At 42.4% G+C, this 13,269-nt stretch overlaps 1 pseudogene; it reads left to right on the top strand.

Annotated features, from left to right (window-relative positions):
* Positions 1-233: 233 nt before the first annotated feature.
* Positions 234-8,767, top strand: LOC136503466 (disease resistance protein RGA5-like; annotated as a pseudogene).
* The last annotated feature ends 4,502 nt before the right edge of the window (positions 8,768-13,269 follow it).

A 13,269-nucleotide genomic window follows, 5' to 3' on the forward strand; every position in this document is an offset into this window, starting at 1 on the left:
GAAGCGTGGGAGCAGCGGAGCGACGAACGCGACAGCGGTGGATCTCCTTCGGCGGCTGCGGCTCGGAGGCAAGGCAATGGCTGGTTTTGGGCAAGATAGGGAAGGCAGCACAGCGCGGCTGCTATTTAAGAGCGGGGCAACTTGGGCGGCATGCCGAACCGGGAGAGAGCGGCACGGTCGTGGACTCCTCGTGCGGACGGAGTGTCCATGTTGGACACGAGCTGGGGAAGACAATGCTGACGTGCGGGCCCAAGGCGGCGGTGACACAAGGCGTGGGGGCGGGTCTTCAGCAAAACAAAGGAAGGGGCAGCGCGGCTTCCGCAGAGCTGCTGGCCGGGCTGCGACTTGGGCTTGCTCGCTGGGCCACGCGAGAGAACAGAGAGGGGGAGGTGGCGGCCTGTTGGCTTGATGGCCCACCCGGGAAAACTAGGCCGCTGGGTGGAGGGAGAACGGCCAGCCGGTTGGACCAGCAGCCCGAGAAAGAGAAGGGGAGGAACTGGGCCAGTGAGGGAACAAGGCCGAGCGGGCCAGAAATGAGAGAGGGAGAGTCTTTCCATTTCTTTTTCAAATCATTTTCTATTTCCTATTTCAAAACCAATTTCAATTATGAATTAAATCAAGTTCAAATATTATTTTCAATATACTTTTCAATTCAAATAAAAATGAGAAATTTTGGTAAGTTTTTCAAAAATAAATTTTACACCTTTTTAAATTCTTTTATTTTCTAATTCTCTTTTCTTTATTTTCTTTTACTTCAAAGCCATTTTTAATTTCATTTGCAAAAGCAATTTAAACTATTTTAAATTTTCAATCAAAATCACTCAACCAAATAAATCAAATGCAAGGGCATGTATGCTCAATCATGTTTTTAAACCTTATAATAAATTTTAATTTCATAAAAAAATTTATTTCCTATGTTTAAATGAGCACATAAATTCAAAAATTACCTCATTTTACATCTACTTCAAAAGAAGCAAATTTTAGGGTGTTAAGGATGAATTTGGCGGTCGCAAGGTGCTGTCCATCTATGGCTTTGGTGGTTTGGGCAAAACCACGGTTGCCAACGAGGTCCGGCGTAAGATTGGAAAGCAATTCGACTGTGCGGCTCTTGTACCGGTTTCCCAACAGCCCGATAACAAGAAAATCCTCTGGAACATACTCACTCGCATAGAGAAGAACCGTACTCTTGTCAGTGAAAGAGATATATGGGACGAGCAAATGATTATAGAAAAAATAAGAGACCTACTGGAAGATAAGAGGTACTTATTATCCTATTATTCCTATTATCCTATCCAGTTTATTTATACTACTAGTCCATGAACATGTGCTTTTTTCATTTTGTGGGTTAAATCTCATCTTAGGACACATCGAAAATAAAACATTATAAATGCCTACAATTCACTATTAATTGCATGAAATCATTTTCATCAAGTTTGCATTGTTCATTACACAAGTATATCCGTCCAGCCATGGTATAATTTCATCCAAACTAGCTATTAAAACTTTAGCTTTATAAACCTTGTTTGGCTGGGCTCCCAGTTGCTTTAGTTTTGTGCTACAGTACCATAGGAGCCGGTGCCGGAGGCGCCATAAAACATGTCTTTTTCGGTGTCCTTGTTCATTTTGTGAGGAGAGAAAAATAGCTTACACTACCGGAGATCGGCTCTTTGCCGAGTGCCACGTGGTTTACCGAGTGTTTTTTTTCGGGCACTCGGCAAAGACGCTTTTGCCGAGTGTTTTTTTTTTTTGACACTCGGCAAAGAGTTTCTTTGCCGAGTGTTTTTTTTTGACACTCGGCAAAGAGCTTCTTTGTCGAGTGTTTTTTTTTTTTTTGACACTCGGCAAAGAAAATTTCAAAGCACATTTTGAAGCAGTAAATTAATTCAAATCAAAAAGTTTTCAACTACAAAGTTGTATAACTCATCAAGATGTACAATGTTTGTTTTGGTCTTTTCTTCAGACGACAAAGTGAAAATAAATTTGTTCACAAATCTAACATGTCTCTGGTAGTTTATGAAACTACAATAGAGATATATAAGATTTGTGAACAATGTTAGAATGACCATGTCGGATGAACAAATGATCACACAACCAAAATAAACTTTGTAGATATCGAAAAGTTATGAAACTTTATAGTTGGCAACTTTTTGATTTGAAAACATTTTGTCATGCAAAACTCTGTTTGAATTTCAAAATTTTAAAATTCAAATTTTGTAAACGACCTCGGATGGAAAAACTTCCTAAACTAAAAGTGTAGATCTCAAAAAGTTATGAAACATTGTAGTTGACAACTTTTTGATTTGAAAACATTTTGTCATGCAAAACTGTGTTTGAATTTCAAAATTTTAAAATTTAAATTTTGTAAACCACCTCGGATGGAAAAACTTCCTAAACTAAAAGTGTAGATCTCGAAAAGTTATGAAACTTTGTAGTTTACAACTTTTTGATTTGAAAAAATCTTGTCATGCAAAACTGTGTTTGAATTTCAAAATTTTAAAATTCAAATTTTGTAAACGACCTCGGATGGAAAAACTTCCTAAACTAAAAGTGTAGATCTCGAAAAGTTATAAAACTTTATAGTTTACAACTTTTTTATTTGAATTCGTTTAGGGCCTCAAACATGCAATTTACACTCGGTTTAGTATAATATATTGGGAACTAAAACGGAATCCAGACACAAGTGAGAGTGTGGTGTAGTGGTAGAGGATGTACGTGCACAGCGGGAGGTCTCGGGTTCGAATCGCGTCGGCCGCGTAGCCATGAAATTCACGTGAAAAATGTTGGAGATGGGTGGGCGCTAGCCGGTGGGGGGGCCTCCATTGATAAAAAAAATTCATTTTTTTTGGGTAAAAATCCCAATTTTTTCGGGTTTTTTTCGGTTTCAACTTGCCGAGTGCCCAATAAAAGACACTCGGCAAAGTTGGCTTTGCCGTCACTGTTTTTGGCGAGTGCTGTTCGCCGAGTGTTACACTCGGCGAACCATTTGCCGAGTGTTTTATGTATTTTGCCGAGTGTTTCGGACACTCGGCAAACTAGAGGAGTCCGGTAGTGTTATGTGAACATTGTTCCTATGGTTGTTGGTGCAGAATGAGCTAGAGCTGCAAAAAGTTGTGCCAATCAGGGCCTGTAGTGTTTTCCTTTGCTTCATAATGTTTTCAGTTAATATTCCAAATTTCTAATTATCTTTGGCAACCTTACAAGATTATTAAACAATAAAAGCTTAAATTTTATAAGTATACCTGTTGATTATACCACTAAAAAATTGTCCAAATGGTGGTCGCCTTCCCATGTGCTCCATGGCGACCTCTTGCTCTTGCATTGGGAAAGATTATGTGTATTTGTCATTAGTTATATTGAAGTACTTTTAATGGAGAAGTTCATTTGTGACCATCGAACTATCACCAGAGTTTGATTTTAGACGTAAAACTCCAAAACCAAAAGTCTTTGACCTTCCTACAATCAAAATTGTTCACATATATCCATCCAGGTTTTCAAGGTGGTTTTCACTTACCTGGATGACACATTGCAATAGGCGCCCCCCATGTTAGACATATGTCCTCACTTTCTCCCTCCTCTCCACCGCGTCTCAGGTGCTCTTCCCTGCTGATCCCATGCCGAGCTCCAATGCGAGCCCACGATTCTCCACAACTAATAACCACTCGTTATGACCAGGCATGGCTTGCGAAGGGCTGACCTAACCGTTCCAATCCCTGCCAGTGGCATACAGCCACTAGGAACTGCCATGGCCAGTTGCCTCCACGTCTTGTATATTGAATCTAATGCTAGGGGAGCATATATAATTGTTCACCGGAAATCCTCTCGCCCCCTATTCTTAGCATGGTCATGCCGAATTGAACCCGCCCTCGATAGCATGGTGGCGATAGTGCTGGCCCAGTGCACGGGAGCCGAAGAATGCGCAAGTGGCCATGAAGCGGCTATACCATGCCAAGGATGTCCATGACACCACGATCGCTGGCGTTGATGGTGCTCCATGGTGGTGATGACCACTAGCATCTCATTCTAGGTGCCTGTCCAAAGACGCCATGGACATGCTATTGCTATGCTGGACAGGTCAACTTAGACTAGCAGAGTTGAAAGAGAGGACACTTGAGAGAGGCTCAAACCGTCAAACCGTCCATGCTTGGTTTTGAGGACCAAAGCATCAAACCCTCATGCATGCCTCGCTAGGCGTGACTCATTGATGTCAACGTACGCCGAATCTCCATCTCCTCAGCCTAATGAACCACCGAGTGCTCGTGATGCCTCACCTTGACTTGGTCCAACCACGGACTAGACTCCGGTCAACACCGTCTTCATCACCAATGTAATCTTGCTCTTCCATGTGCCCAATGTGAGTCATTGATGGTCCATCCATGGCATCTTGGCCATTCGGTACAAGCCATCTCGCCTGCCCTTCGCTACTCTCGGTCCATCATGCGTGGACTCCTCGCTTGACCATCTCTGTCGCAACCAAATCGGCGCAGCTGCACATTCGCAAGCCAAGAGACATATTGCACAACACAACACGACGCCTTTGGTTAGCCATTAGAACAAACAAGCACATATGACATATGCACTCAACTTGAAAAAGTTAAAAACCTCTCAAATTTTATGTCATTCATTCATCACACATGGATGAGACCAAGGCACTTCTCTACTTGGTCTCTCAGAATATCCTAGGCCCTTGGGGAGTCACAACGCATCCCATCATAGGACAGCGGTGGTTTCAAGCTGTGGAATTTTTTTTCCATGTTCAAGCAGCTACCACCAGATTACAAGTCCAAATGTCCTAGGTCCCCAGCAAGTTGCAAGCTGAACAGTTTTTTGTGTTCTTGATGATACGCTCTCAAGGATTAAAATCCATGACTTTGCACCTCTCGTCTCCTCTCTTTGCAGAGTAAATAAGGGGAGGCTATTCATTTGTATTAATTTCTCCTAATCTTTTGTTGAATATTCTGGTAACTAAACAATCTTATTTGAAAATATATTAAATGCAAGATTTAGACGTTATGGAGCACTAAAACTTTGGCATATGGAGTGTCTAACCATCCAAGGTTTTGTAAGCTAAGTATTATTGATTATTAGGTCCCTAAACTGTCTTGAATGAAAAATAAAATATAAATTTCTTGATCTTGTCGATCTTGAAAATTTTGATAGGAAATTTATCTATATTTGACTTCATGTACAAAGTCATAATTTATTTTGCGTGGCAATAATCTTCAGTGTATGCCTCTGTTAACCATCCATGAAAATGGATTTCAATGGATGGTCCATAATATGGACTCTCTTAAATATGCCCTTCAGATTTCCATCTGTGAATAATATAACGTGTATGACATAGGCCATAGAATATACGTGTTTTTCAATTTAATGGAAAATACTCACTAAGATTTCATTCACAATTAATTATGAGTTCCAAGATATCAACCTTAGCGTAATATATCACTGATTTGAAACCTTCACATTTTTTATCCTCTGTTGAACAACTCTTTGAAAACATGTCCTCCAACATGAAAAAAAAATAAAGATGATCTCTATAACTGTCCTGTTGAATGTAGAGACCAACTAAAAACATCTGGGCTATCCTAAAGATTCATGTCCATTAAAGAAGATACAATTTTGTTCCAATCCCTCAAGTTTTGCCCCACCAAAGCTCTCCTAAATGAGATATTGAGAGGTGTTGTCCGAAAAACATTAGCTACAGTGTCTTGCTTCCTACGGACTATGTTGAACAAAGAAGGGTATTTAAGTTTTAGCGGCTATTTGCCCAACCATCTATCTTCCCAAAATCTTATTTGAGACCCATTCCCTACTTTGAAGGATCCAAAATTTAAAAATTGGTCTTTCACATTCATGAGACCTTTCCAGATGTGCGAGTCAGTTTCTTTTTTTGTCACCTCGCCTAAAGTTTTGTTTCTTAGGTATTTGTTCCTCAATAGAGATTGCCAAATCCCATCCTCGTTATATAGCTTAAACAACCATTTGCTGAGTAAGCATTTTTTTTGGTAAATCCAAGTTTTGTATACCCGGGCCACCTTGTTGTTTAGGTTGACAGATAATTTCCCATTTGACCAGTCTAGATTTTTTTCTTGAGTTGATCGTTTTGTCAAAAAAATTCTTGATCTGTAGTAATTCAACCTTTTGGACACTCCTTTTGTTAGTTCAAAAAAGACATCATAAACATCGGTAAGCTCGAGAGCACTGAATTTATGAGCACTAGACGGCCTCCTACTGTCAACAACTTTCCTTTCCATCCACTCAATTTCTTCTCAAATCTCTCTTCTATGACCTTCCAATCTCTATCGGTTAGTTTCCTAAAGTGCAAAGGGATGCCCAGGTATCTGAAGGGGAAATCACTAGTCTTACATCCAAACAGCTGTGAATAAGCCACTTAATATTCTTTTGCTTTGCCAAAGCAAAAGATTTCACTTTTGTATAAATTTATTTTTAGAGACGGACATCTTAAGACGTTCACCTATGAAAATCGACTTTTAGAGATGGACACTTGGAACAGCCGCCTCTGTTATTAGAGTGTTTATGCATACTTGGGTCACTATGGCTGTTAGAGTGTTTATGTTTTATACTATACCACAGCCAACTTCAATTTGCTAAAATCTTCCATGGAAATTAATTGGTCATCATAGAAGAACTGATCACATGCGTACGACGCTGATGTGTTCACAAGAAATTAAGTACTTCTAGTTCTTACTGCATTTTGTCTCAATATCTTGACCCTTTTTCACATATTATTCAATAGGTACTTCATCATAATTGACGACATATGGTCTGAACGAGATTGGAATTTGCTGAAGTGTGCTCTGCCAGAGAACAATAAGGGTAGTAGAATAATTACTACAACATGTATCGAGTCTGTAGCAAAGGCATGTTGCAGTCTTCCCAGTGACCGTTGCTACAAAATTGAAGCACTTAGTGAGTCCCACTCAAGAAGCCTACTTTTTAAAAAAATATTTGGCTCTGAGGATGGATGCCCTGCCCTGACAGAATTAAGCATATTTCAGCTGATATACTAAGAAAATGCAGTGGCCTCCCCCTGGCAATAGTTTGCATAGCTAGCTTATTGGCTAGCAAGTCCAATATGATCGAGCAATGGGAAAAAGTGAGGGCATCTACAGGATATGCATTGCAAATAAAACAGGATCCTGGGGGTATGGAATCTATATTGTCACTCAGCTATAGTGATCTTCCGCAGCATCTCAAAACTTGCTTACTCTATTTGAGTATATTTCCTGAGGATTATGACATTGAAAGAGGTAGTTTACTGAGAAGATGGATAGCTGAAGGATTTGTAAAGGAAGAAGGGGGGTTAATTGCAGAGGATGTTGCTGAAAGCTACTTCAATGAGCTCATCAATAGGAGTATGATTATACCTGTTGGCATTGACTACTACGGAAGGGTGCCAGTTTGCCGTGTGCATGACATGATGCTAGTACTATTGAAATCAAGGGCAACAGAGGACAATTTTGTTAGAATCATAGGTCCAAGCCAGATTTTAACAAGACCAGAAGGTGTTATCCGCCGGCTATCAATTCAATATAATGATCGAGACCAGAAGTTGGAACCCGATGAAATGCCATCGTTAACCCATGTTAGAACACTCAGTGCCTTTGGTCGCTACCACAATCACACACTACCATTTGCCTATTTTAGAGTTTTACGTGTCTTGAGTCTGGATTGTCAGTTGAGTGAGGCTGATGATTTGAAGTCTATTTGCAAACTAATTCAGCTGAAATATTTGAGACTGAATGCATATGAGCTTCCTAAAGAAATTGGAGAACTGCGGTATCTTGAGACACTAGAATGGTGTAATTACCAACGGGGAAAATTGCTGCCGCATGGAGTTGCTCGGTTACAGCATCTAAGGCATCTTCTTGTGGACAGAGAGGGGGTGTTACCAGAAGCCATTGGGAGCATGCAAGCACTTCAGACACTATCACATTTCAATGTCTGTAACAGTCCAGTAAGTGCAGTGCAGGAGCTTGGCAATTTGAAAAACATGAGAGATCTCTCGATATCATGGGAAAAGAATGAGCCAGCAGATGGAAGGTACAAGGAGTACTTGGCCTCTTCTCTCAGCAAATTGAGCAGCTACAGCATGCAGGCACTGAGGATTGACAGCAAACAAGTTATTCCTGTTGATTTTCTAGCATCTATATCACCCCCACCATACCTCCTTAAAAGATTCTGGATGTGGAACTCTTACTTTCAGCGGTGTCCCTAGTGGATTGGACCACTCGATAGGCTCACTGAGCTGAAACTTGATGTCTGCGAGCTGGAGGACGAAGATTTGGATTTGCTCGGAGATCTACCGGCTTTGGTTCATTTCCATCTTTGGGTGGTTCCTCATCGTGAAGAGAATATTATCATTAAGAGAAATGGCTTCCGTAGTCTTAATGCTTTCCGCCTGTGGTCAGGGCTGCCATGCTTAGTTTTCCAAGAGAAGTCGATGCCAAAGCTCGAAACCCTCGAGTTGCTGTTCAGTGCTTGTGGGGCAAAATCATATGGAAGCACACATTCTGGCATCGAGCACCTTCAAGGTCTCAAAAATGTCAATGTTGAAATATATACAACAGGTTCCAGGCAATCGAACATTGAGGCTGCATATTATATGATCCGTCAAGAAATTGCTAAGCACCCGAATAATGTCAGGGCCAATATTACTTATAGTAGTGGCTACTTGGGGGGTGTAATGAACGATGGCAGTGTTAATGAGGGTGGCCATTGTACATCAAACTGTCAACAATGGTGACAACAATCTGGATGAGGACGAGCAATATATCGGTGGACTGGGTTCTGAGGGCAGCGAATATTGACATTATAATGAGGTAAAAGCTATAACCATGCTCTTTTCCGTTCATTTAATAATCCAGTCCTTATAGAAAACTGTTGAATCCAGTTGTTTTGATGGCATGCAGGGCTTGTGGTCAGTGGCTCAGTGCATTCAAGTTCATGTAGCGATTCAAGAAAATGCCATGTGAAGTAACGGAAAGAGAGGTCCACGACGCTCCAAAAGAAGACAGTTAATTTGGACTGCAACTCTAAAGCTGTCGTTGTGCTATATTGCTACTGTCCTCTCTTGGGATCAACACATATATTGCACAATACTCCTGTATATGCTAAAGTTTGCTACTTCGGTTTTGTATTTCCTTATAACATACATGTTTGACATAATGCCATGTGTGCGTCGAGTGTTGTGTAAAATTATTCATTAAGAAAACCATTGGGAATTGTCCGACTGTAGTGACAGTGCTCTGTTCTTCCCATGTTCAGTTGTGTGTCTTCTTATCTGAACTGCACAACCGCTAACTCATACACCAAGTGGAGGATCCTAGCCGTAGAGGAAAACTGTGTAAGAGGTAACTACTGTTGCAAGATCTTATTTTGTGATAATATGCTGTTATTATTTTATCAATTTGATGTTAAGAGTGGTATTGTCGATGCGGGACCCACAGGATACCCCGCAAGGGAGAGAGAAGATCTAGTCCAACTAGGATTCTCCCCATGTAATCTTAGTAGTATAGCTATTAAGTAATCCTACTAGGAAATCTCATTATAAACGGACCAGGACTCTGGCCTCCTGACTATATAAAGGAGGGCAGGGCTCCTGAGACAGAACGACCATTGTACAACACAACACTTGACAATCAATCCAACGCAAAGGCTAACGCCGACTGGACGTAAGGTTATTACTCGATCTACGATCGAGGGCCTGAACCAGGATAAATCGACCGTGTCTTGCGTTAACCATCGAGTTCGGCATACGCCGAAGCCTGAACATACTGCCCCGGGTACCCCCGTGGCAGGCTATCGGTGGTGAAACATCGACAGCTGACGCGCCAGGTAGGGGCTTTCGGCGACTTTGCATCCGAGAACTCGATGGACCTCGACAACATAATCTTCCCGACGGGATCAACTTTCATCTTCGGCTCGTGGATCTGCGAGGCGGACAACAACGACAAGCTTCAGGGCCATCTCCTCAAAGATCCAGATCATCATAAAGAATTTCATATTTCACCAACTACAACGGATCAGCTCACCAGAAGATTCGCACAGCTCACAGTATCCGATTCAAATCAGATCTCACAGCCACTCATATCCGATTCGAATTCAAACATCAAGGCGAAGTTTTATCCGAGTGCTTTCAAAAAACCGAGTTCTTTTTTGGCAAGATTCCAGAGCACAACCCAAAACAACTCGGATTACCCTCAGAGTTCTTCCAAGAGGTCGAGTTCTTTTCCATTTGGGCTCGACAACATGGCAAAATCCTATCAGGGACAGTTCGAAAGATCTTTCAATCCAAGATGCGGGATACCACTGACAGGAGCTCAGGAGGGTCTCGTGCTAACAATAACATCCCAAGACTGCATCATCCACTGGCCAGGTTCTGTTCCTGAGGACAGCGGTACCCAACTAGTCGGCACGACGACGACAGCAATTCTACCCTACCAAGAAGGAGACTCGATCTACGACACCGAGGCATCCACTAAAGTTATTAACAACTCCGACAGCATGAAAACTAACGCCAATAACAGAACGACTCATGCGCAAGAAGTGCTCATGGTTCGACGACCGCGGTCACCATTAAATCCCCCAGAAGTACCCGATGTCAGATCATCAGATGAATCAGAATCCAACATATCACCTTTTGCCCAAGGCTACGACGGAGAAACAGATAGTCAGAAACAAGCTAGAGAAAGAAAAAACAAGTTGAAGCAAGGGCGTCAACACCGTGCTAGGCAGCGCAGGGAAGCTTGGATCAGATACGAGTCAGAATTGGCAGAGTACGACAAAAGAAAATCGCAACGAGAAGTCGAGGGGAGACGCACGGCGAATACACCTTACGATAAGATTCGAGAAGCATTAGAAGAACTCGGAAAAACTTCACATCCCAGTGAGAAGTATGAACAGCTCCAGGACTTGCTCCGACCGACGATCCCGAAAACGCATGAAGAGAGAGCTCGATCAAGACTACCCGCCAGATCAACAACCCACAGGCAAGAAGATCAAAATCAAAGGAAATCCGCTTTCGAAAGACTTGGGCCGAGTGGAAGCCATGACGAAGGAAGTAGGAAGGAACATAATCAAGGCCACCGATTTGAACAACCAAAGAAGACTAGGAGTAGGGTACCTACCCAGACAATCTCGCAAGATTATTCCCGTCAGAACGACAGTTGGCCAGAAGAAGGTGCGAATCCGAATTCAAAGAAACCAAGACGCACGACATATTCCCCTGTTTCGCGAACAGGCTTGCATTGGTACGATTACCTCACAAATTCAAACCGTCTAACCACTCCAAGTATGATGGCAAAACTGAACCAAGGCAATGGCTCAGAATATATTCACAATCAATTGAACTAGCCGGAGGAGACGACGATATCAAAACCCTGTTCTTTCCCATGGCACTGGAAGCCATGCCTCTCCAATGGTTCGACAAACTGAACCCAGGATCTATCAGAAATTGGGAGGATTTGCAAAAAGCTTTTTGTGAGAATTTTGCAGGAATCATTACACATCCAATCACCCATGCAGAATTAAAAGGACTCAAGCAAAAGGGAGGTGAAAGTCTCAGAAATTACTATCGACGATTCGGCGAACTACGAGCTCAAGTGCATGACATAACCGAACGAGAAGTAATTGAAGCTTTCTCTCACGGAATCATGGCTAGGTGGCAATTTCAAGACTTCTGCAAAGAAAATCCGAGAAACAATGAAGAATTCAGACGAACAGTAGAAAAGATGATTACTGCAGAAGAAAAAACACGAGAAAGGTTCCCGGACAGAAACAACTAGGACAACTCGGACAAGCAAAATCATCGAAATAGCAGACATCAAGAAAGAAAACGTAGGCCAGACAATACTGTGGCAATGGCCGACAAATCAAAGAAGTTTAACAAACCCAGAAGATATGATGACATTGAAAACATACGTTGCCCATTGCACCCTAGTGGGAGGCACACCATCGGAAATTGCTATACTTTCAAAGATCGATACACAAGAAAAGATAGTAAGGAAGACACCAAAGAGGACAATCAGAAAAGAGAAGAAGACAACCACGAGGACAAAGGATTCCAAAAACCTAGGGGAACGGTAGCAGTGATTTTCTCAGGGGCTCTGGATTGCAGAAGCAAACATCAAGAAAAACTAGCACTGCGGACCATTATGACAGCAGAACCGGCTACACCAAGATACCTCAATTGGTCACAGTATCCTATCCAATTCACCAGAGAAGACCAATGGACTAGCGTGGGGAACGCAGGCCATTACCCATTGGTTCTGGATCCGACTATAGCGGGCATGACCGTCACCAAAGTACTAATCGATGGAGGAGCTGGGCTTAACATCATCTTTTCAGAAACTCTAAGGAAAATGGGACTACAACTCGCCGGGATGATTACACCAACAAGCACACCTTTTTACGGAATAGTACCCGGCAAAGCAGCCATGCCACTTGGACAAATTACTTTACCTGTTACCTTTGGAACTCCTTCAAACTACCGAACAGAGTTTATCAAATTCGAAGTCGCCGACTTCGATTCATCATATCATGCAATCCTAGGACGTCCAGCACTGGCCAAATTCATGGCAATACCACATTATCCGTTCTTACAGCTTAAGATGCCAGGACCCCACGGTATCCTTTCTCTTCGAAGCGATTTAAAGCGCGCTTTTGACTGCGACGTTTAGGCAATCCAAATTGCGGCTAAAGCACAAGCTAACAATGGAAGAAAAGAAATAGCCGCAATCGCTGCAGAAACAAGCCAAGAAGAATTAGAAATACTGACTAAAAAACCCAGTATCATCGCACCACCAAAAGAAGCCGACGTCAATCAAATCGACTTAGGCACAGGCGACACCTCCAAGACAGCAACTATCAGTGCTCACCTCTCGGCAAAATAGGAACTCGCGCTCACCAACTTTCTTCGGGACAACAAAGATATCTTTGCCTGGAAGCCAGCCGACATGCCAGGAGTCCCAAGGGAGTTGGCTGAGCACAGAATTGATGCTAACGAAGGCTCCAAACCTGTAAAACAACGGTTACGACGATTCTCACCCGACAAGAAGGCAGCAATTAAAAAGGAAATAACAAAACTGATGGTAGCCGGATTCATCAGGGAAATCCTTCATCCAGATTGGCTAGCCAACCCAGTCCTTGTACAGAAGAAAAACACGGACGAGTGGCGTATGTGCGTCGATTACACAGATCTCAACAAACATTGCCCAAAAGATCCGTTCGGGCTACCACGCATTGACC

Source organism: Miscanthus floridulus, chromosome 14, assembly GCF_019320115.1.
Source record: "Miscanthus floridulus cultivar M001 chromosome 14, ASM1932011v1, whole genome shotgun sequence".
In the NCBI taxonomy this organism is placed as follows: domain Eukaryota; kingdom Viridiplantae; phylum Streptophyta; class Magnoliopsida; order Poales; family Poaceae; genus Miscanthus; species Miscanthus floridulus.